Source organism: Lissotriton vulgaris, chromosome 2_1 (assembly GCF_964263255.1).
Source record: "Lissotriton vulgaris chromosome 2_1, aLisVul1.2, whole genome shotgun sequence".
Taxonomy (NCBI): domain Eukaryota; kingdom Metazoa; phylum Chordata; class Amphibia; order Caudata; family Salamandridae; genus Lissotriton; species Lissotriton vulgaris.
Window position 1 is genome coordinate 1262848525 of NC_141687.1, and position 26041 is coordinate 1262874565.

Consider the following 26041-nt stretch of genomic DNA (forward strand, 5'->3'; position numbering starts at 1 on the left):
AGAGTAGAAAGTGTGTCTGAAATTCGTTTTCTGTTATCTGTTAGACGAATGTTCAGGTCAAACACAATTCTCTCAAAATATTCAGCAGGATTGTCAGGAGTTTTTAATGTATATGCTTGATGTATTGCAAGATGAAGGTGTAGATGTAGATTATCTGTTTGGCCTTTCTTATCAATGGCAGAATGATTGCGAGAACTGTAGGCTATCAAGTACTACTAGTGTAGACTCAGAAAGATTTATATATTTAACTTTGCCTGACAGTAAATCAGTATCCTTCAATAAGCTAGTAAAAGCAGCCGATCAAAACATGGAGTGTAGCCAATGTAAGTCTGCAATGCTGTCCACGTTAATTATACGAAGTTATGGCCAGTATGTCATTTTAATGTTCCAAAGATGTAGGCCTGATGGAACTAAATTGACAACTTTAATTAATAATTTTGTGGCTTCGCAGTTGTCAATATCAGGAAGGACTTTTGTAACTACAGCAATTATTTATCATGACGGTCCTTCAACAACTTCTGGACATTACACAGCTTATTTAAAATCTGGAAACGGCTGGTCATTCTGCAATGATTCTGTTTTAACTTTCAAAAAAAGATTGCCTTTCCACCTTCAAAATTCTTACCTGGTGTTCTTACAACCAAAATTTTAGGGAAGGAATCTTGGGATTTGTTCTGAGGAATTTCAAGAGGTTCTAATGGCTCCTACTCTATATGGCCTTGTGGATAAGTGTAGTACAGAGCGAAAACTGTTTGTGTTTATAAGCTAATTCAAGCAGCAGATCAAAACAAGGAGTAGAGGAAATGTAAGTCTGCAATGCTGTTCATAATATTTATGGAAACTTATGGGTGAAATGTCATTTTACAATTTCAACTACATAAACTGGATGAAAATAAGTTGTCAAGTCTAATTAAAAATGTTTTGGCTACACAGTCATCGATTTCAGGAAGAACATTTGTAACTGCAGCTATTATATATTATGATGGTCCTTTGACAACATCAGGATATTACACAGCTTATTTGAAATATAAAAAAGGCTAGTCTTTCGGCAATGATTAGCATTTTAGTATGAAGCAATGTTGCCTTTTGACTTATTTTCAGAAGTGAGAATTTAGGGTAGGTAATTGGATTATAATGATTCTAGGTGTTGCTGTAATTTAGTGTGCTGTTTTAAATTGCTTTGTATGTCTCATTTTTCTTAAAACGATGGAGTTTATCTTTCAGAAAGTGGCGGGCAGAAAATAGTAACAGCACAACAGAGTATAAGCTGTTTATAGGACATACTTTGACGTCATAGAAAGTAAGTTACTTTTGAGGAGTTCTGATTTCTGATTGATTATATGTTATGGTTTTTTTTAAACACAATCATTTTGATTGTGGGTTTTTTTCCCCGCTGTTATATGATGAATACCTTCAACTCACTGTTTTCAGTGAAATTTGATATATTCGGAGAACAGCAAAAATAAACCATTTAATATGTATAATTAATTCTGTACTTTGAATTGTGATTTTTAATATGTACTCATCTTGTCTCATGCTCACTCATCTTTTACTACCATCTATTAATTTTAAAATTTTTGTTCTCTCATTCACAGATTGAAAGTATAAAAATAACAAGTGACTAAGTTAACGACAATTATAAGGTAAATGTTTAGTACTCTTTACGTGACATCTCTATCATATTTAACTTTTATTAGTTCCACTGCTTCATTTCTTTAACCCTCAGTTTCCTGCCTTTGCTACTTCCCTCATTTCTTTTTCTATTACTTATTTATACTACTCTTTTCACTCCTTTTCTCAGTCCCTCTTTCAACAGTATCTTTGTGTTACTCCCTCTATTTGTCTTTCTTTTAACATTACTCTCTGTTTACTTACTCTTCTTTTTTAAAAAAAAAAAAAAATTTAGTTCGCTTCCGGTTCGCGTACCGGCGCGCGAACCGGCGCGCGAACCAAAAAAAATAGAGGTTGCCAGAGTGCTAAACATTCTAGCAATTTCTTATAAAGGGGAGGTAGTTCTGAAAATAACTTTTTTTTATTATTTTTGTTTTATATTTTTTTAAATATTTTTCTGAACATTTTTATAGTTTTTTTGTATTTTTTGAACGGTTTTATATTTTTTTGTTTTTTTGGGGGAGGAAACAAAAATGATTCATTAGAAAGGGCTCAACAGGAGCAACAAAAAAAAAGAAAATTTATTTTCTGGGGCGTTTTGAACATTGATGATGTTCAAAAGCTCTATTGATTAGAGTTACACTCCTCTCTCCACACACCTTACTTATTCAAACATATACTAACACATATTTACTCTCTTATACAATCCCTGATACAAGTTCACAATGATCCATACAGCCACTCACACATTCACTGGCTCTTATGCACAGTTATTTATATATGTTAACTCTCACATGTACTGTGTTTTACATATGCACTTACTTTGACATGTAGCACTGAGATATCCATTCACTCACCAATACACTCATGCACACAGTCAACCGCCCATACAGCTGTTTCCACATGCACTTTTGAACCCATACATCTAGTGAATCAACTGCTCACACATCTATGCACAGAGTCATACACCTCCCAGCCACCCACACACACACACAGTCTCCCATACAAATACTTGGGCAACCAATCAATAACCCATATAGTTACTCATATAGCTACTGATCAACACATGCAGCAGTTTACAGAACAACAGACATAATGATGCACAAATTAAGACAGTTTAGTCACTAACCCATGCACTCAGTGAGGCACATTTAATCACTCACTCATACAGTCAGTCATGCACCTACTAAATCCTTCATCCAGACACTTATACATCCACTCATTCTTCAATATGTAAGACATATTTTAACTTTACAGAAACATACAGTCACTGGATGTTGTCACCAGTGATGTCATTTGAGATGTCATCAGTGATGTCATCAGTGATGTCACTGACCATGTCATGAATGATGTAATATGTGACATGATCAGCAGTGGATTGCGGGTGCGCGATATATAGTTAGTGCAACTAACTATATATGCGAATTTCAATGTTTTGTGTGAGTAAAATAAGGTTTTGTAAATGCTAATTCCTAACTATATATGGTCTATAACCTATGGTTTTTTCAGTGAATTTTCAAGGTTTTGTAAATGCTAATTCCTAACTATATATGGTCTATAACCTATGGTTTTTTCAGTGAATATATATATATATATATATATATATATATTCGCTGAAAAAACCATAGGTTTCACACCAGTTATAGTTAGGAATTAGCATTTAAAAAACCTATTAAATTCACTGAAAAAACCATAGGTTTCACACCAGTTATAGTTAGCTGGAAATTTTACTGATATAAAACCATTGAAATTCCCACGTTATAGTTAGATGGACTCACTATAACTTGCGCGTGCAATGCACTGCTGATGATGTCTTATTAAGCCAGTTAACCAATCAATTTTTAAAAACCATCCATTTAGACACTTATTTAAACATTTATTCTTCCATCAACTTTTACATATACATATATAAAATATATTTATTTTTCAGAAAGACACACATTCACTGGATGGTGTCATCAGTGATGTCATGAGTGATGTCACTGACCATGTCATGAGTGATGTAATATGTGATGTCATCAGCAGTGCATTGCACGCGCAAGTTATAGTGAGTCCATCTAACTATAACGTGGGAATTTCAATGGTTTTATATCAGTAAAATTTCCAGCTAACTATAACTGGTGTGAAACCTATGGTTTTTTCAGTGAATATATATATAAATTCACTGAAAAAACCATAGGTTTCACACCGGTTATAGTTAGGAATTAGCATTTAAAAAACCTATTAAATTCACTGAAAAAACCATAGGTTTCACACCAGTTACAGTTAGCTGGAAATTTTACTGATATAAAACCATTGAAATTCCCACGTTATAGTTAGTCGGACTCACTATAACTTGCGCGTGCAATGCACTGCTGATGACATCACATATTACATCACTCATGACATGGTGAGTGACATCACTCATGACATCACTGATGACACCATCCAGTGAATATGTGTCTTTCTGAAAAATAAATATTAGTGAGTTATGTTTAAATATTTAAATACATATATTAGTGTTTCACATTGTGTAGAAGTGGCTACATGTGTTGATAAGTAGCTACATGCGTATGTATATGGGTTATTTGATATTTTTGTTAGTATCAGTTTGAGTGTCTATATGGTTTGGTGGGGGTATTACTTAGCACATAGATGCATGAGTGACTGACTCTTTGTTTGATTGTGTTTTGAAGACAGCATATGTACAGGACTGTATGGGTGGATGAGTGTCTATATGTGTTTGTTAGTGAGTGAATGACTGTCTCACTAGTGTCTTTATCAGTAACTACATATGTTTTAATCTAGTATATATGAATATTGATGTATATAAGTGAGTATATGTGAGAGTAAGAGATTGTAAGAGTTCCTGTTTAAATAAGTATGTGTTTCTATAAGTGATTGTTTAAGAGAATAAATATGTGTAATTTTCAATAGAAGTAAGGTGGAAGTGTGTGTATAACTCTATATTCAAATAAATGGTTGTTCAATAGTTTATTTGCACGTGTGAATATGTGTGTGAATAACTTTTGGATGAATGTCGGTGTGTAACAGGATGTATAGGTGTATCTCTTCATATGATGAGTGAGTATATGTTTGAGTGACTATATAGAACTGTTGGTGAATGAGTGGATGTGTATATAGATAGTGGAAGTACAGAATTGCTTGTTGTAACTGATATAGGTATGTCCATTTTTTAAAAATTTCAGTTTCTATTTTTGAATATGTGTCTCAAGGGTTACTTTACACTGAGAGGAGGTCTGTCACTGTGTCACAAGGATGGTGTCATCAGTGATGTCATGAGTGATGTCACTCACCATGTCATGAGTGATGTAATATGTGATGTCATCAGCAGTGCATTGCACGCGCAAGTTATAGTGAGTCCGACTAACTATAACGTGGGAATTTCAATGGTTTTATTTCAGTAAAATTTCCAGCTAACTATAACTGGTGTGAAACCTATGGTTTTTTCAGTGAATTTATTAGGTTTTTTAAATGCTAATTCCTAACTATAACCGGTGTGAAACCTATGGTTTTTTCAGTGAATTTCATAGGTTTTTTAAATGCTAATTCCTAACTATAACTGGTGTGGAACCTATGGTTTTTTCAGTGAATTTCATAGGTTTTGTTAATGCTAATTCCTAACTATAAGTTTCACTTTATAAATAAGACTGTTAGCACTCTAGTTGTTCTTTTTAACACTCTGGTACATTCTGTCATTGGGCTACAGTTGGGCTACATCTAGTTGAAATTTGGGCTACATTTACAATTTTTGGTCTCTGGTGGCCATCTTTGGGCTACATTGGGCTACTTTGAGCTACATTTGGGCTACATTTTGGCTCTAACATATATTAAGCCCAATGTAGCACAATACATATTTTTATAAAGTTAATTTTTTTACAAACCACTTCAGAATAGGGCTACCTGTCCCTACAATTATCCCATTTTTTTTTTTTTAATTTTTGGGGGGAGCGCTCCCAGAGCGCGCCCCGGAGTGCGCCCCGAAAAGCGTATTTCTGAAAAGCGCCCCCTGGCGCGCTCCGGGGAGCGTCCCGTGAGCGCCAATATCGCAAACGAAAACATGATTGTGACGTATCGCGTAGCCGCGTAGGCGTGAAACGCACGACGTAAGCGCACCGACGCGCTTACGCTACGTGACCCGGGGCACGCCCCCGGGCACGCCCCTGGGCGCGTAGCGTAAGCGCGTCGGGTCATGTGCCCTAAAAATAACACTTTTGATTGGTTCATAACAGTTTTGGTTTCATAATGATAAAACCCCTAGTCATGTGACCTAAAATTAACACTTCTCATTGGTTCAGGATATTTTTTTTTCAAAATGAGGAAAGCCCCCACCTTTTTTCCTTATTCTACCTTTTTGCTTTGAGAGAGGAAGACCTTTACTTTTATCTATAGAAAATGGCTACATTAGCTGCAGCTGCTGGATCTTCTGGACCACCACCACCACCACCACCACCACCACAAGGACCTCCTCAACTTCACAGTGGTGCAGATCCAGAACAGGAGGAAGATGAGGACGAAGAGGACAGTAGATTCGTCCCAGAGGACAACATAACATACAAACCAAAAGAGCACAGCATTTGGCAATTTTTTTCTATCCCGAGTGACAAAAAAAAAGTGAATGCACCTAAAGCAACCTGCCTTATCTGTCATCAGGAGATGTCAAGGGGGAATCCGAACAAGAAGTACTCCTTCGGCAACCACACAATGATTAGGCATATGCTAAGAAAACATCCCAACAACTATTCTAGGGCAGAGGTCAGGGAACTGGCCAAAAACCCTGTACAATCTTCTGCCAGCACCTCCAAAACTACTGTTCCCACCCCATCAGGACTGGAAGTTAGGGAGACATGCTCCATCATACAAACCAACTTTTCAAATTTTAAAATGGTTTGTAAATTTTGTGGTCAAATGATTTGCTATGGTGAGCAATGCATCACTCTTATTAATCGTGCTTGGGAAAACCACAAGTGCCAAAGGAAATATTAATTTGTTGCCCTTTTTTTTTTCTCCTGTTGAGCCCGTTTGAAATGCTTGGTTTTTGTTTCTCTCCTTAAAAAATACAAAAAAAACAAAAAATGTTCAGAAAAACCAAAAAAAGCAAAAAAAGTTTAAAAACTCCCAAAAAAAATATAAAACAACAAAAAGAATAAAAAAACAGTTCTTTTCAGAACTACCTCCCATTTATATAAAATGACTTAAATTTTTAAATTCTGCCATTCTCTTTTCTCCCAGGAGCGCTTCCCGGTGCGCGTACCATGCGCGCCCCCCGCGATAATCAAAAAAAATATTTTATTTTTTTGACCCCGCGGGGCCCTTTTATGGCCCCCACATTAAACCTAGGGCGTCAGGGGGGGTCTACCCTGCCCCCTTATGGTCAATTCCCCCCTTTGTTTTAGCCACCTCTTATGTCTCGATTTTACCGAGACACAAGATGGCGGCCGCTCTGGACTGTTTCGAATGTTTACAGACACCCGAGAGCCAATCAGCTTTCTGCGCGCAAGTCGCGTGTCGCGCCTGGAGCGCTCCCTGGTGCGCGCACCGGTGCGCAGCTATAGATATATATATTTTTTAAAACTTAAATTACTCAAATTCTACTGGAGCACATATCTTGAGACATAGCAAAGGCACATCGGGCTACCAGTCCCTACAATTTTGCCAAGTTTGGTGGAAATCCATTCATCCGTTCGGGCTAAAAGTGAAATCGACCGCCCTATGGAAATTAACATGGGGAAAACGCCTTTTGGGACCCCCCTTTTATCTCGGCCCCCGCTTGACGAATCCCCCCCAAACTTTCTGGGAAGGACCGGAGCTCGACGAGGCCATTTTGTGGAAATTTTCAGGCAGATTTGTCAACCGGCTCCAAAGTTATTCCAAATAGAATTTTGAGATTTAACAATGAAAAAAATCCTAACTATAACTACCTACTGGCGACCGCCAGTAGGTAATATATATATATATATATATATATATATATTACCTACTGGCGGTCGCCAGTAGGTAGTTATAGTTAGGATTTTTTTCAATGTGAAATCTCAAAATTCTATTTGGAATAACTTTGGCGCCGGTTGACGAATCTGCCTGAAAAGTTCCTGAAAATGGCCTCGCGGGGTTCCGGTCCTTCCCTGAAAGTTTGGGGGGGATACGTTAAGCGGGGGCCGAGATAAAAGGGGGGTCCCAAAACGCGTTTTCCCCATGTTAATTTCCATAGGGCGGTCGATTTCACTTTTAGCCCGAACGGCTGAATGGATTTCCACCAAACTTGGCAAAATTGTAGGGACTGGTAGCCCGATGTGCCTTTGCTATGTCTCAAGATATGTGCTCCAGTGGATTTTGAGTAATTTAGGTTCAAAAAAATATATATATCTATAGGCGCTCTCCCGTGCGCGCACCGGAGTGCGCTCCAGGCGCGACACGCGACTTGCGCGCAGGAAGCTGATTGGCTCTCAGTTGTCTGTAAACATTCTAAACAGTCCGGAGCGGCCGCCATCTTGTGTCTCGGTAAAATCGAGATACAAGGGGTTTGAAAAAAAAAGGGGCAAATGACCATAAGGGCGAAGAGTAGACCCCCTCTGACCCCCTAGGTTTGATGTAGGGACTAAAATAGGGTCCTGCAGGGCATTAAAAATTTTTTTTCGTTTTGCGCGGGGGAAGCGCATGGTACGCGCACCGGCGAAGCACGGGGAAAATCCAGGACCATTTTTATGAAGGCCTTGCGCTGTTAGTTTTGCGCTTCTTGTGCGTCAATTTTTGTGACGCACCAGCGGTGTAAAAAAATGCGCATTGTTATGCAATATTTAAAAAGTGACGCATCTATCTAGATGCGTCACTTTTTAAATATAGTGCAACGAGGTACATTTTATTACACTGCTGGTGTTATGCGTCACTTTTCTGTGCGCACTCCTTATGACATTCCAGATGTGTCATATTTAATGTATGACAAATCATGTTGCAAGGAGTTACAGATACGTCAGTATTTCTGACATATCTGTAAACATAAAAGTGATGCGAGGCAGGTGCAAGATTTTGACGCAACAGCATCCTAAAAGTGACGCAGAGAAATCTTATAGATTTCAGTACGTCGTTATTACCAAGCTTTTTGCGGGGGAATGCCCCCTTTGCATACAATATACCTGACGCAGATATAATGTGGCGCAGAGTTTTAAAAAGTGACCCATGTACCTAGTTGCGTCACTTTTTAAAAATAGCGTCAGGTATAATGCATGCAGAGGGGGTGTTCTCCCGCAAAAAGCTTTGTAATAGCGACGCAGTGAAATCTTTGAGATTTCACTGCGTCAGTTTTAGGATGCTGTTGCGTCAAAATCTTGTGCCTGCTTTACAGCAGGTGTTAGACTGAGGCAAGACCTTTCACATGCTGCTTTCCACATTTGAAAGGACACATTACTGGAGTTGCGTCACTTTTGTGACGCACTCCAGCAATGCGTTACTTGGAATGTCATAAGGAGTGCGCACAGAAAAGTGACGCATCGCACCAGTAGTGTAAAAAAATGTGCCTCGTTGCGTTATATTTAAAAAGTGAGGTATCTAGGAAGATGGGTCACTTTTTAAAATCAAGCGCCACATTATATCTGCGTGAGGTATAATGCATGCAGAGGGGGTGTTCCCCCACTAAAAGCTTTGTAATAGCGACGCAGTGAAATGTTTGAGATTTCACTGCGTCACTTTTAGGATGCTGTTGCATCCTTTAAATATAGTGCAACGAGGCACATTTTATTACACTGCTGGTGTGATGCGTCACTTTTCTGTGCACAGTCCTTATGACATTCCAGATGTGTCATATTTAATGTATGAAGAATCATGTTGCAAGGAGTTACAGATACGTCAGTATTTCTGACATATCTGTAAACATAAAAGTGATGCGAGGCCGGCGCAAGATTTTGACGCAACAGCATCCTAAAAGTGACGCAGAGAAATCTCATAGATTTCAGTACGTCGTTATTACCAAGCTTTTTGCGAGGGATTGCCCCCTCTGCATACATTATACCTGATGCAGATACAATATGGCGCAGAGTTTTAAAAAGTGACCCATGTACCTAGATGCGTCACTTTTTAAAAAATAGTGTCAGGTATAATGCATGCAGAGGGGGTGTTCCTTGCAAAAAGCTTGGTAATAATGACGCAGTGCGTCACTTTTAGGATGCAGTTGCGCCAAAATCTTGCGCCTGCTTCACAGCAAACCTTTCACATGGTGCTTTTTCCATGTGAAAGGACACATTACTGGAGTTGCGTCACTTTTGTGACGCACTCCTGCAATGCGTTACTTTTGTGTTTACAGATATGTCAGAAATACTGACATATCTGTAACTCCTTGCGAATTGATTAGTCATATATTAAATATGACATATCTGGAATGTCATAAGGAGTGCGTCCAGAAAAGTGACGCATCGCTGTTTTCACGTAGCGATGCGTCACTTTTCAGAAATGAGGCCTCCAGTTTATTCACTGTGTCATAACTTTCTTTTCTAACACTCACCTTCTTTCATTCCTCCTACTTCACTTCCTTTCACCTCTCATACCTTTCTGTTCTTTCTTACTCATTCTCCTTTCAATTATCAATGCACTATATTTCACTTACTCTTCATTTTTTAAGATTATAGCTCTTTGATGAGAATTGGAGGTAGTTCTGAAAAGAACTTTTGGTTTTCTTCTTTTAACTGAAGAGGAACAAAAACAGGGAATAGAAACTGCTCAACAGGAGCAAAAAGAAAAGAAAAAAATTAGGGGTGGGAAGGGCAGTGATGGTTCTCCAATGCCCGAACCATGAGCAGGACACTTTGCTCCCCATAGGTGAGGAGTTGATTGCAGTATCTGCATCTGACGACCCCATGGTTAAATGCAGGTTGAATGTTTGCTACCTGCCCCTGCGATTGTTCTCTTCCAGAAGAAGTTGCTCCTCCTGTTGATGTAGAGGCCCCATCTCTGGGAACCTCTTGTGCCAGAGCCCTGACACTTTCCCGGGCAAAATTCTGGGGGTGCCTCCTCTCCACATGGTGAATCATGGTGAAGTTGCCAAAAGAGTATTTTTTGGGGGGGTTACCCCGTGACAGGACCTGTTTGCAGATCCTGCACTCTACTTTTGGTGCATTCACCTTCTTCTGGTCTGCTGGAAACTTAAAAAATTTCCAGATGAAATGTTCTTTGACCTTCGGCTGAGGAGGCTCTTCATCAATGAAATCATTGGAGTCATCTTCACTGCTGGATGGTCTGGCAGCCATGATGAATCCAGGAATATGGAGCAGCAAAAAAGGCAGGTCTTTCAGTCACAAAAGTGAAAGAAGAAGTGAAGGAAATGGGTGGGGATTTCATTCATTGTAAAAAAAAACTGTTAGCAACCAATGAAAAGTGTTATTTTAGGGTCACATGACCCGACGCGTTTACGCTGCGCGCTCCGGAGCACTTCCGGTGCGTTTACGCAGCGCGATCGTAGGCGCTTCCGGGGCGCAAACGTGGCGCGATCGTAGGCGCTTTTGCGTGCGTTTAGGCGCCGCGCACGTAGGCGCTTCCGAGGGCACTTACGTTGCGCGCCGAAGTGACGTCATCAATCTTTTATAGAAATGCATAATCATTTTCCATATTAAAAAAAACAAATTTTATTTGTATGGTACGAAATGTTTTGCATTATTATTAACTTTTCATTCATATTTTTTTTTCACGAACGACAGTTGCGCTCTGGGTGCGCTTTCAGATGAGCTCTCGGAGAAGCTTACAGGAGAGCTTAGCTGAAAGCTTCCCGGAGCGCGCACCCAGAGCGCAAAAGAAAAAAATTATATAAAAAAAATGAATACTTAAAAAAAAACAGCAAATTGTAAAAAAAAAAAAAGGTTAGAAACTCGATATACAAAGGAATTAGCATTTAAAAAACCTATGAAATTCACTGAAAAAACCATAGGTTTCACACCAGTTATAGTTAGGAATTAGCATTTAAAAAACCTATGAAATTCACTGAAAAAACCATAGGTTTCACACCAGTTATAGTTAGGAATTAGCATTTAAAAAACCTATTAAATTCACTGAAAAAACCATAGGTTTCACACCAGTTATAGTTAGCTGGAAATTTTACTGATATAAAACCATTGAAATTCCCACGTTATAGTTAGATGGACTCACTATAACTTGCGCGTGCAATGCACTGCTGATGATGTCTTATTAAGCCAGTTAACCAATCAATTTTTAAAAACCATCCATTTAGACACTTATTTAAACATTTATTCTTCCATCAACTTTTACATATACATATATAAAATATATTTATTTTCCAGAAAGACACACATTCACTGGATGGTGTCATCAGTGATGTCATGAGTGATGTCACTGACCATGTCATGAGTGATGTAATATGTGATGTCATCAGCAGTGCATTGCACGCGCAAGTTATAGTGAGTCCATCTAACTATAACGTGGGAATTTCAATGGTTTTATATCAGTAAAATTTCCAGCTAACTATAACTGGTGTGAAACCTATGGTTTTTTCAGTGAATATATATATATATATATATATTCACTGAAAAAACCATAGGTTATAGACCATATATAGTTAGGAATTAGCATTTACAAAACCTTATTTTACTCACACAAAACCATTGAAATTCCATATATAGTTAGTTGCACTAACTATATATCGCGCACCCGCAATCCACTGCTGATCATGTCACATATTACATCATTCATGACATGGTCAGTGACATCACTGATGACATCATCCAGTGACTGTCTGTTTCTGTAAAGTTAAAATATGTCTTACATATTGAAGAATGAGTGGATGTATAAGTGTCTGGATGAAGGATTTAGTAGGTGCATGACTGACTGTATGAGAGAGTGATTAAATGTGTCTCACAGAGTGCATGGGTTAGTGACTAAACTGTCTTAATTTGTGCATCATTATATCTGTTGTTCTACAAACTGCTGCATGTGTTGATCAGTAGCTATATGAGTAACTGTATGGGTTATTGATTGGTTGTCCAAGTATTTGTATGGGAGAGTGAGTGTGTGTGTGGGGGTGGCTGGGAGGTGTGTGACTCTGTGCCTACATGTGTGAACAGTTTATTCACTAGATCTATGGGTTCAAAACTGCATGTGGAAACAGCTGTATGGGTGGTTGACTGTGTACGAGTGTATTGGTGAGTGAATGGATATCTCAGTGCTACATGTCAAAGTAAGTACATATGTAAAACACAGTACATGTGAGAGTTCACATATATAAATTACTGTGCATAAGAGCCAGTGAATGTGTGAGTGGCTGTATGGATCATTGTGAACTTGTATCAGGGATTGTATAAAAGAGTAAATATGTGTTAGTATATGTTCGAATAAGTAAGGTGTGTATAACCGTATAGTTGAGGAAATGGAGGTGTGATTGATTCTTTGCATGACTGACTAGGTGTGTGAGTAACTCCATGGATGAGTGACAGTCTGTGAGTGTCTGTTTACACTGATTGTATCTAAGGTTATATTAGAGTCTGAAGAGGTTCATCGTATTATCACATGAATGATATCATCAGTGATGTGATCAGTAATGTCAAATGAGATGTCATCAGTGATGTCATCATTCATGTCATTTGAGATGTCATCAGTGATGTCATTTGAGATGTCATCAGTGATGTCATCAGTGATGTCACTGACCATGTCATGAATGATGTAATATGTGACATCATCAGCAGTGGATTGCGGGTGCGCGATATATAGTTAGTGCAACTAACTATATACGGAATTTCAATGGTTTTGTGTGAGTAAAATAAGGTTTTGTAAATACTAATTCCTAACTATATATGGTCTATAACCTATGGTTTTTTCAGTGAATTTTCAAGGTTTTGTAAATGCTAATTCCTAACTATATATGGTCTATAACCTATGGTTTTTTCAGTGAATTTCAATGGTTTTTTAAAAGCTAATATCTGTAGCTGTAAAATGTATTCTTCTTTAAATCTTAAAATATATTTTACATGTTTTTTATACAATTTTTTTTAAAAAAAAATTTTGTTTCGCTCCCAGTCCGCGAACCGGTCAGCTTCCCGTTAGCTCAATTTAAAGCAGCGACTTGGTCCGCGAACCGGTAAACGTTCCTTTAGCGTAACTGTTACGTTAGCATGACGTTTTGCGTTGTCGTGTAATACGTCATTGGACGCGCCAAGTTAGCGGACCCGGAAGCGGACCGGAAAGCGGAGCAAAGCGCGAAACGTAAACACAGCAGGTCATGTGACTCGGTAATAACACTTTCATTGGTTCATTTCACTTTTGGTTTCCTAATGATGTAATACTAGGTCATGTGATCTAAAATTAACACTTTTCATTGGTTTGAACTTTTACTTTTCCCAAATGATGAAAACCCCTCCTTCTTTCCTCACTCTGACTTTCGTCTTGGTGAGAGAAAGACCCTTTATTAACATTGTGATATGGCTTCATTAGTAGCTTCAGCTGATTCTAACCCACCACCTCCACCAAATCCAAGGAAGAGAGGACCACCTGCTGAAGTAATTATACAACAAGAAGAGAAAGAACAGGAAGAGGAGGAAGAGCAGGAAGAGACACAGTTTTTGCCAGAGGAGCCCAGGAGGTATAATCGAAAAGAGAACTACATTTGGCAATTTTTTAAATTTCCCGAGGGTCAAAAAAAAGTGAATGCACGCTACGTGTCTTGCCGTATATGCGATGATAGACTGTCAAGGGGGACTGATAAAAAATACAGTTACGGCAACTCCACTATGCATCGGCATATGAGTAGGTGGCATCCAAACAACTATAGTGCTGCCTAGCTAAGTGATGAGCAACAAAATCCCCCTGCGATGGCAAGAAGATCGGTTGTTCAAGAAGTGTCGGGACCAGAGGCGAGGGAGATGGTCCCAAACATTCAAATGAAGTTTGGGGAAGTGAAGCAAGTGTGCGTGCGCTGTAATCAACTCATTTGCTACAGAGAAAGTAGCATTACTCTAATTATGAAAGCTATTGATAATCATGTTTGCCCGAAACGCCCCAAACAATAAATTCTTCTTTTTTTCGTTGCTCCTGTTGAGGCCTTTTCAATGAATCATTTTTGTTTCCCCCCTCCCCCCAAAAAAACAAAAAAATATCAAAATGTTCAGAAAATACAAAAAAAATAAAAAAAATGTTCTGAAAAATAATAAAAAATAATTTAAAACAACAAAAACAAAAAAAAAGTTCTTTTCAGAACTACCTCCCCATTATAAAAAAATTGGTAGAATTTTTGAAACTCTGCCAACCTCTATTTCTTTTAGTTCGCTTCCCGGTCCGCACTCCGGTACGCGAACCGGGAGCGAACCAAAACATTTTATTTTAAAAAAGAACAGTAAGTATAAGGGAAGGAAACAGACAGTTATGTTAAAAGAAAGACAGCTATAGGGAGTAAACAAAAGATACTGTTACCCGCAATCCACTGCTGATCATGTCACATATTACATCATTCTTGACATGGTCAATGACATCATCAGCAGTGGATTGCGAGTAACAGTATCTTTTGTTTACTTCCTTTAGCTGTCTTTCTTGTAACATAACTGTCTGTTTCCTTCCCTTATACTTACTGTTCTTGTTTTAAAAAAAATTTTGAGATCAATCAGAAACAGTAACATTAATAGAGACAGAATGAGTGAATAAAAATGAAGAAGTATGAGAAGAGAGGGACTGAGAAAAATAGTGGAAGGAGTAGAATAATTAAGTAATAGAGAAAGGAATGAGGGAAGTAGCAAACGCAGGAAAGTAAGGATTAAAGAAATGAAGCAGTAGAACTAATAGATGTTAAATGTGATAGATTAAATGATTGATTCAGGATGACGATAAGGTGTGGCCTCTCCAAAAGTTTGTTTAAGGTGAGGCCTACTCAGGGTTGCATTTCAAATTTATGCTTGTTGAAGAATACAGAGGAGATAATACATGTGAAGGCCTACCATTGAAGTAAAACATGTCCACTTCACTCTTAAACAACGGCCAGACCTCTTCTGTGTCCATAGACAGACCTAAACTTCATCTGCACAATGTCATTCGTAAACTTAGAAAACACAAGTATTGTAATTGAAAAACGTGGAGTTTCTTTTGCTCATTTCACATTCACATCACCTGTGTTGCCTTTGCTTAGGTATCTCATAGTGCAGATGTAGTCCAGGATAAAAAAACAGTACCCAGAAGTGCAGCAGTGTATGCATTAACTTTGATATTTACAGAAGCCTCAGTTTCTCCATGTCTACCTCACATTTCTAAATGTATATCATAAGTACAAAAAGTAGAACATTAATTATACATGTTAAATGGTTTATTTTTGCTGCTCTCAGAATGTATCAAATTTCACTTAAATCAGTGACTTGAAGGTATTCATCATGTAACAGCGGGGAAAAAAAAACACAATCAAAATGATTGTGTTTAAAAAACCAATACAACATAAGAAATCTGAATTCAAAACTCCTTAAAATTAACTTACTTTCCATAACGTCGAAGGATGTCCTATGAACAGCGTACACTCTGTTGTGCTATTAATATTTTCAGCCCGCCACTTTCTGAAAGAAAACCTCCATCGTTTTGAAAAATATGTTACATACAATAAAAGACTTCTCACATTCTACCACATGTTTCCACTTGGCCAAATCATGTTGCAGCGATTTACAACTCTTGTAATTCTTGTAATCAAATCCCGTCATTTTCTATTTTCGCAACTTTCAAAAAGAAAACATTTAAGATTACTTTCACAATCCTGGACTACTAATATCTTACCCTTCTTGCTCACTCATGTTCTACTTTTCCTATGACACTGATACTGCTTACTATGAAGCAGACTTACTTGCATCAGGTTTATATAGTTGGATTTTTAAAATGACATTATAATTAAAAGTTTTGGACCAATAATCTAGACAACATTGCAGACTTACATTCCCTCTACTTCATGAACCTTTTGCAATTCCTCAGAGGAAATCCCGAGATTCTTTCCTTAAAATTTTGGTTTTAAAAACACCAGGTAAGAATTTTTAAGGTCAAACAGCAATTTTTTTTTTAAAGTTACAACAGAATCGTTGCAGAATGACCAGACGTTTCTAGACTTTAAATAAGCTGTGTAATGTCCTGATGTTGTTGAAGGACCATCGTGATAGATAATTGCTACAGTTACAAAAGTCCTTCCTGATATTGACAGCTGAGAAGCAACAACATTTTTTATTAAAGTTGACAATTTTGATCCATCAGGCCTACATCATTGGATCATTAAAATGACATACTGGCCATATCTTTGTATAAATAATGTTGACATCATTTCAGATTTACATTGGCTACACTCCATGTTGTGATCAGCTGCATTTACTAGCTTATTAAAGGAGACTGATTTACTGTCTGGCAAAGTTAAATATATAAATCTTTCTGAGTCTAAACTAGTAGTACTTGATAATGTACAGTTCTCGCAGTCATGCTGCCATTGATAAGAAAGCCCAAACAGGTGATCTACATCTACACCCTCATCTTGCAATACATCAAGCATATACATTAAAAACTCCTGACAATCCTGCTGATTATTTTTAGAGAAGTCTGTTTGACCTGAACATTCATCTAACAGATAACGAACTTCAGACACACTTTCTACTTTTGTTCGATCAGTGCTACATTTCTCTAACACAGAATTCAACAAACAGCATAAACTTTGTTCCAAATTGAACACAATCTGTTCTTTTAAAGTCTCTAGTGAAAAGAGAACATTAACCACTACATTTGCATAGCAGTTGACACCAGAACTGTTTTCAAATTGAAAACCGACAACATCTTCAACAGAATCCGTTTTCTTTCTGCTTACAATTTTCGGTTCATCGACTTTTTGGCTTTTTGCTACAACCTCCCTACTATTAGTAATATTTCTTCGTTTACTACCTACCACACGTTTCTCAAACAAAGGATATTGAGGCAAATGTGGCGCATACTCTCTTCTTAACCTATTGTATTCCTTAACACAATCTAGATCCGCACAAATGTTTGTGACATCACAATCAATCAAGTACAATCCCGATAAAGTTCTAGCTCGTGACAATGCCACATATGCCATACCCTCTTTGAACACAGAACTGCCAATATTCACCAATGCACTATCTACACTTAAACCTTGAGATTTATGGATTGTCACCGCATATGCCAAGCAAACAGGAAACTGTTTACGGCGAACATATAAGTCTTTAACGAGCAAAAACCTAGCAGAACAACGACCAATTAGCTGTACTTCCTCAATGCCATCAAATTTAATTTTTAAAAATTCAATACCATCTCTACTTCTGTATTTCTCAAAATCAACAACATTACCCATTGATCCATTTACCAGACCTCTTTCAACATGTAAATTCCTTCTCAAAATGATTCGGCAATTTAAACACACATTCAAAGTCTTTTCAAAACCCGCTGTTTTACATATAGTCTTCTCTAATGAATCCAATTTTGATTTCAAATTCTCAGACAAAATAATTGTTGATCCCATATGCTCTATTCTGTCAATAGCTTCAAGTTTCACAATCTCTTGCTTTTCTAAATTCAACATTTTGTTGTTGAAGATGGCACATTCTGCAAGAGTTGGCATCAAACATATTCCGGATTTCTTCTCAGTAATTTTCTGAAAAATATTCTCAGGCACAACGTCTTGTTCTGGATATAAATTTAACAGTAATCGTGCATTTAAAGCTTCTTTCCCATGCTCGGTCACTTTTCCAATTCTAATATCTTGTAGAATATTCTTGTAATCTTCATCCTTTGCCTGACGCATATTTTCATGCAGTTCAGCATAATTGAAGTTTAACCATATATTGACGTTGCCAATGCTCCCTAGGCACTTCCTGGTATCTTCATGCGTGAGTATTTTGAACACAGGTTGTCCTTTTACTGGTGTCAGCTGCAGAAGATCTCCTAAAACAATGATGTGTTTGCCACCAAATAACACATCATACTCAGTTTTAAGAACTTCTTGCATTCTCAAATGCACAAAGGCAAGCATGACATTGGAAACCATGCTTACTTCGTCAATGATAAGAAGTTTCATTTTCCTCAAGACTCTTGAAACTTCACAACAAGCATCCCCAGATAACTTGTGGTATTGTAATTTGTTGTCATGCTCCACTGGCAGCATCAGTAGACGATGCAAAGTAATACCTTTAATGTTATGTGCTGCCAGTCCAGTAGGAGCGGTAACAACACAAGACAGCGATGACTCAGTCCTTTCCTGCAAATAACAAGAAATTGCTTTAATAAGGAAACTTTTTCCAGTTCCCGCTTCTCCACTCACGTACAGTCGGACAGGCTTCAACGACGTACATGAGCACTCTTTCTTCTCATGACTTAATCCATGATCAATTTGCTTGGTAACTTCATCATATATTTTCCTCTGCTCAACGTTGAGTTGTTTTTCCAAGTCTTCTAAGTTAACCGCATCCTCCTGAGCATGTGCCATGGCTCTTTCCATTTCATTCATAGCAGTGGCAGCTTCATTTTCGATAATAGGTCCTCCTAGTGGATCCTGACTCAATGAAACAGAACTCTGACTGTCCTGAGAACTGTCTCTGGCAATCTCGGCTGCAATCGTTGCTTCCTGCTCAATTTCCAAAGTCAACATTTCTTGATATTTGGGAAAAGCAGGACATTCTATGGTCTCCTTAGCAGCAGTGAAAGAGTCTTCGTAACAGAGGAAATCTCCAAGCAGTTCCTCTTCTGCACGCCAAGGCTTGAAAAGTTGCAAAAGTGCTAAATAGAAAAACTCCTTTTTTTCTGGAGATTCGCCACTCAATTTTCGATGGTTTACTAATTGGCATTTTCTTTGCTTGACCAGACATCCCTCACTTCCAATTACAGCATACAATCCTTTCTCAATATCTTCTTTGATGTTCCTCTTGAATATATAATTTTGTAGAACCTCATATAGACAAACATTCTCAAGGTGACTGCTTCGATTTGGATAATATGTATCCAACATGTTGGTCTTCAAAATGTCGGTACTGTTTGGCTCCTTTTCCGCCAAATACTCAATTTCCCGGACAGGTTTTAGAACTCGATTTCGCGTTGCAGCAAGACCAAGACTCGCCCAAATGATACTCCTGGATTTGGCATAGAGACTTGCTGAAGACAACTGGTCAGAACATTCGTAAGCTCCGATTTCTCGATGCGACAACATCTTCAAACTGAAACTGTACAACTTCTTGCTGAGGCTTTTTTCATGGGAAATATCCTCCTACATATCCTTCAATTCTGTCCTTTCTTTTTTGGTGATGGAAGATGTCACATACCGAGCCACAGCCATACAGTTGTCAGCCACAAACTGTATATCCATGTTAGCATTCCACATGGACAAAATCACTGGGTTGTAGTCGTTGATGTACTTGGACTCTTCGTTCCTTTTCAAATTGTATGTATTTTTAGGTGATTTCCTCGTCACATTATGTCGCAGAGAAGACATCAAACTGTTCACTCTTCCTTTAGAAATCACCGGTCGTGGAAAGTTGAAACGACATTTGGTGTAGAACTTGTCCTTGTTTCTGAATTTACGACGACAGTACTTTCCACAACGATGGCTTTGGAAACGTAGAACTTGTTCTCTTAGGCTTTTCTTCTCCGTTGCGTTTGGAACAGCACACGTAGAATACTGTTCTATGAAATTCATCACTAAGTCAACCGGATCTGTTCCAAATTTAGGTGCATCCTTGATCCACAGCAACATATGTATATGAGGAGCACCTCTTGCTTGGTACTCCTTTCTCCAGAAGAAATCCAACACCTCTCCAAGAGGTGGATTCTTCTTATTTGTGATGAAAGACATCATAGCTTCAAATCTATGATTGAAGTACCTGCATACATTCACTGGATCCAAAGAACACAGTTCTCCAGGTGTCTTGAATTCAATGTTTTCAATATTTCCATTTGCCTCTCGTAGAAATTCAAGTAAGTCTTCCCAGCCATACTCTGCACAGCTCAGAGTGAGGAACCATGTTGGAGTTCCTAAGTTCCTCAGCATACATTTTAAATCACCATGACGACGGTACCAGTACTCATTAGTACCACGCTGACACGCCATGAGATTAATTAGGTGAGAATCCAAAATACTGTCTTGGACATTGACTTTATGCATAAAGTCACTTGCCGAGATGTTTTGCATCTGTATACCACTTTTTAAGATGTGGTTCACTGCATATGACAGTCCAGACAGATCGCTTTCAAACAGGAGATGAAACAAATAGGGAATGCATTGACGAAACCTAGGATCTTCTGCATACAATCGTAAAGTCCGGTATTCAGACGCAGGAATTTGATGAGGTCGCTCATCATATCTTCCTCCTTGACCTGTTGGAAATAGCTGTGGGAAACACCGAGCTTCCAAACTTTCCTCCCAAACACTAATGGGACTCCCTTTGGCTTGTTTCATTTGAAACAACTGAATAGCATTCCCCATGACTTCCTTGGAATGCAAAGGATGAACACTATAATGTTCATATATTTCTTCACTTTTAGAGGCCTCTACTTTCTCAATTTGTCCAGCACACAAATCGCTATCCTCTTCATCACTTACTTCCTCTTCTGCAACATATACATTCTTATAGTACTTATTATTTTTCTTCAAATACAATGTTGCCTTTTTGACTTTCCTAACATCCACTAAATCTTGCCATATTTTCTTATTCTTTGTCGGAACCCCATTAACCAAGATAACCAGAGGTTCCTCTTCCACTTTTTCTACTCCAATTGTGTTAATGTTTTTGTTCAAATCTCTTCCCTTTAATCCTCTCTGTAAATCTGATGGAGGCAACTTCCCTGTCTTTGGCTCCATTCTTACAATAGCCTGAAAGGGATGGATACTTTGAATCAAAATAGATTCATAAGTATTTAAATCCTTTAATTCAGAAGGAATCTCAACCAATTCCAAATTATTATGAACCGCCCTAGCAGGCATCTGGTTTTGGTTTAATTTGTTACAACAATAAGTACACACACGTTGATCCGATCCCAAATCAAAATAATTTTCTACCATCAAGTATGTGGCAAAATCCTTCCATTCACTATTATTTTCCCTTTCACTTTTTGCATATAAATCCACTAACTTAATCTGATTCTTGTAATAAGTGCGTCGACAACACACACAAGTGAAATTAGGCCTCTCACTTGATTTCATCTGAAACGTGGCAATTTCCTTCTGAAATTTATCTGTACTGGAAACCTGTACATTATCTTCAACATTACCCTCTACTTCTGGGTCAATTTGAACATTCTCATCTTTACTTCCAAAGTAACAAAACTCAATTTCTTCACAAATATTCTTGACATCTATTTCAGAACCATGCAAAAGAGCAGCACATAATTGTTTAAGCATAATTGCTGGACTCTTAGCATGATACAACATTATCACTATTTTCCTCACTTTATTATGATGCACTGCTAGCATCCTGAAATGATGAAAAACACTCTGGCATACTCTCCTGGAAAGACAAGCCAGTGAATGACCACGCAAACCTGTCATTTGTCTCACTCTGCAAGGATCTAATTCTTGCAACAACTTCATTTTCTGCTTCAAACTTTTCTTATTAAATGTCCTTACAAAATCACAAAGCAAATTGATGGAATCCTGGCGCACACTGCAAATAGAACTACACTTCCAAATGTACACAGGACCTTTAGGACGTCTTTCTAAAACCTCATTACCTAACACCTCTTCTATCTCTGTTGTCACAAGTTTTTCTTTTTCAACTGGACAACCATCCTTCACTTCATAAGCTCGACCACTGGTGTCAACTGCAAGCACCAAATCATTATCCTGAAAATAACTCTCCTCAATAATAAATGCCTCACAACTTGAACTATGCATCCATTCTCCGGAAAAAACTTCACAAAAGTTACTACGATTAACTACTCTCTTCCATCTACTATTTGATTTGAAATCAGAAATTACCTTGCTTAGTGTCCTAATTCTATTGATTACCAAAATAAACAACTTTCGCTTAATTTCAAAAGCATGATCAATAATTTTCTCTACATTTTTCTTTTTCTTATAAAATGCCACTTTCTGTTTGCCTTTCTTAATATTTTTTAATAAATTTATTATTATCCTGTTGCGGAACATTCGTTTTCGAATGTCCCTAAACTGTTGTTTCCTTCTACTATCATGCACAGAGTTATCTCTTGCTCTAGCAGTAACATTTTTGATTGGTTTTTTCTTTCCATTTAAATTGCTTCTCTTTTTCTGGACTGAAACATTTTTTGTTGAAATACTTTTTTTACTACAAATATTTCTTATGAATGATTTCGTGCTCTTACCCGGAGCTTTCTTGGTGATTTCACAAGTTTTTTTGGGAGAGGACTGCTGCAATAATAGATGAGCCTGCTGTCTTTGACGTTTTCTAGCCTTTCTAATTCGATTCTTAGTTGGCATTTTTCAAATTTTGAAATGATCTGCAGTTGAATCTGTGGAAAAATATAATAAAAAATGTTATTAACCACTATTACCAAACAGTAAATGAATAATAGTCATCAAAAACTTAACACCCTACTTATTATTTAACATAGCAAATCTTTTGCACCACCACTGCGTCACAAAAGTGACGCATAGTGGTACAAAACAGGCATACACCTCTCATAAATCTCTCCCTAACATTTTAAATGATTGATTCAGGATGACCATAAGGTGTGGCCTATCTAGAGGTTTGTTTGGGCCCAGATCTTTGGACTGGGGTGAATGTGTGACATTGATCCACATTCAGTCCATCACCTGTTTTGTTTGTTTGAGGTGAAGCCAACACACGGTTGCAGATGAGATTTTCGCTTGTTGAAGAAAACAAAGGAAATAATACATGTGAAGGACTACCAATGAAGTAAGTCATGTCCACTTCACTCTTGAACAAAGGGCAGACCTCTTTTGAATCTGTGGTCAGACCTAAACTTCATCTGCACAATGTCATTCATAAACTTAGGAAACACTAGTGATGTAATTGAAAAATGTGGAGTTTCTTTTCCTCATTTCAGAATTACATCACCTGTGTTTCCTCATTGACTTAAAATGTCCTTAAGACACATGAAAACGTTTTTTGATTGCCCTTGCACCATTTTTGGGTCATTTTTAACATGGCTATGTAACTCCCATAATTAAAATCTAAATTTGCCAAGCATAGATGGGAGCATATTTACAAGAAACTTGCCCTATGGAGAACGCTTTCCATTTAAAAAGGGAAAAATAACATCATAGACACTCAAATGCCTTATAAATATGGCCCAAACAACCTATGAAGCTCTAGCAGTACATATCCAGAAATGTAATTGAATTCAAAAACTCGTTTTTAAACACAACATATAAATCAATTGTATACCTACATTCAGTCGGAAATGACTGAAAATGTCCTTAAGACACATGAAAGCGTTTTTTTGAATGCCCTTGCATCATTTTTGGGACATTTTTAACATGGCTAAGTAACTCCCATAATCAAAATCTAAATTTGCCAAGCACAGGTGGGAGCGTATTTACAAGAAACTTGCCCCATGAAGAACGCTTTCCATTTAAAAAGGGAAAAATAACATCATAGACACTCAAATGCCTTATAAATATGGCCCAAACAACCTATGAAGCTCTAGCAGTACATATCCAGAAATGTAATTGATTTCAAAAAATCGTTTTTAAACACAGCATATAAATCAATTGTATACCTACATTCAGTCGAAAATGACTGAAAATGTCCTTAAGACACATGAAAGCGTTTTTTTGAATGCCCTTGCACCATTTTTGGGACATTTTTAACATGGCTATGTAACTCCCATAATCAAAATCTAAATTTACCAAGCACAGGTGGGAGCGTATTTACAAGAAACTTGCCCCATAGAGAAAGCTCTTCAATTACAATGGGAACAATAACATCAGAGACACACAAATGCCTTATAAATATGGCCCAAACAACCTATGAAGCTCTAGCAGAACATATCCAGAAATGTAATTGTTTTCAAAAATCGTTTTTAAACACAACATATCTGTTTCAGCTTACATGAGAGACCATGGAGTGGGCTCCATGTACAACAATAACTTGTGTTACTGCATGCCAGATTTCTACACAGAATATGCAATTACAATTTCTCAAAGAAACAAAATCTATTTGTATATCACTTGAGACAAAGCCACATTTTAAAAACACAGCTTTCTTCATCATTTTCTCCTTAAATCATACTATTCTCTATCTAAATTAAATAAATCTTTTCTCACCTTAGCAAATACTTTTTGAGTTTCAAAACAGTCTCAAAAATACACCAAATTGTCTTCAGCAGAACAAAGAGGATGCACTCCAGAGGCTGCAGCTATAGAAAGCACAGAAATGCTGATATTCATTACACATATCTCTCATATTAGCCAATCATAACTCTTCCCTCACTTTTTTCAAATCAAAACCCTTCCCCCCTCTGCCCTCTCTGCCTATTTTGCTTAGCAACCACCTCCTGAAAGACCTCTCATGTTTGCAAATTCACACAACAATGTTTCAATTGAACTCTGAACTCTCAGTGCACCTGCGTATCCAGTGCAATCTTTCATTAAATGTTTCTTCCTTGACCATTCAAATTACATCTTTCAAAGAACACATCCATGCACCCTAACTTTCTGTTTTCAGAAATGGAAATGCACCAATCACTGCTAATGAATCATTAGCACTGGAAATCCACAGTTTTTTTTCTTTACAAACTCCTACTGTTTCAACTGCCCTTAAATGTTTGTTCTTTGTTTTACAGATTGAAAGTATGAAAACATATTTAAAAAAGGTAACAAGAATTATAAGGTAAATGTTTTCTACTCTTTTTACCCGCAATGCACTGCTGATGATGTCATTGACAGTATCTCTCATTTACTCTCTATAGCTGTCTTTCTTTTTACATTATTCTCTGTTTACTTCCCTTATACTAACTCTTCTTTTTTTTTAAAAAATATTTTTTTAGTTCGCTTAAAGTTCGCGAACCGGTCAGCGAACTTGAAGCGAACCAAAAGAAATAGAGCTTGCCAGAGTGATAAACATTCTAGCAATTTTGTTTGAAAGGGGAGGTAGTTCTGAAAAGAACTGTTTTTTTTTTTTTGTTGTTTTATTTATTTATTTATTTTTTTGAACATTTTTTGATTTTTTTGTATTTTTAGAACTGTTTTATGTTTTTTTTGTGTTTTTTATGGAGGGGAGACAACAAAAAACAGGCATTGAAAACGGCTCAACTGGAGCAAAAAAAAAATTACTTCTTGGGTGCATTAGGGCATTTATGATTTTCGAACGCCATGTTCATCAGGTTGACGCTCATGTTGCCATACGACAGCATACCACCACAGTATATACAAGTTAACTTCATATGCTGGAAGTTGGGTTGAATGTTTGGCACAGTTTCTTGTGCCTCTCTTCCCGTCAAAGACATTGTGGAGGTAGATCTGGCCACAGGAGTTGTCGTGGGATTGTCTTGAAGATCC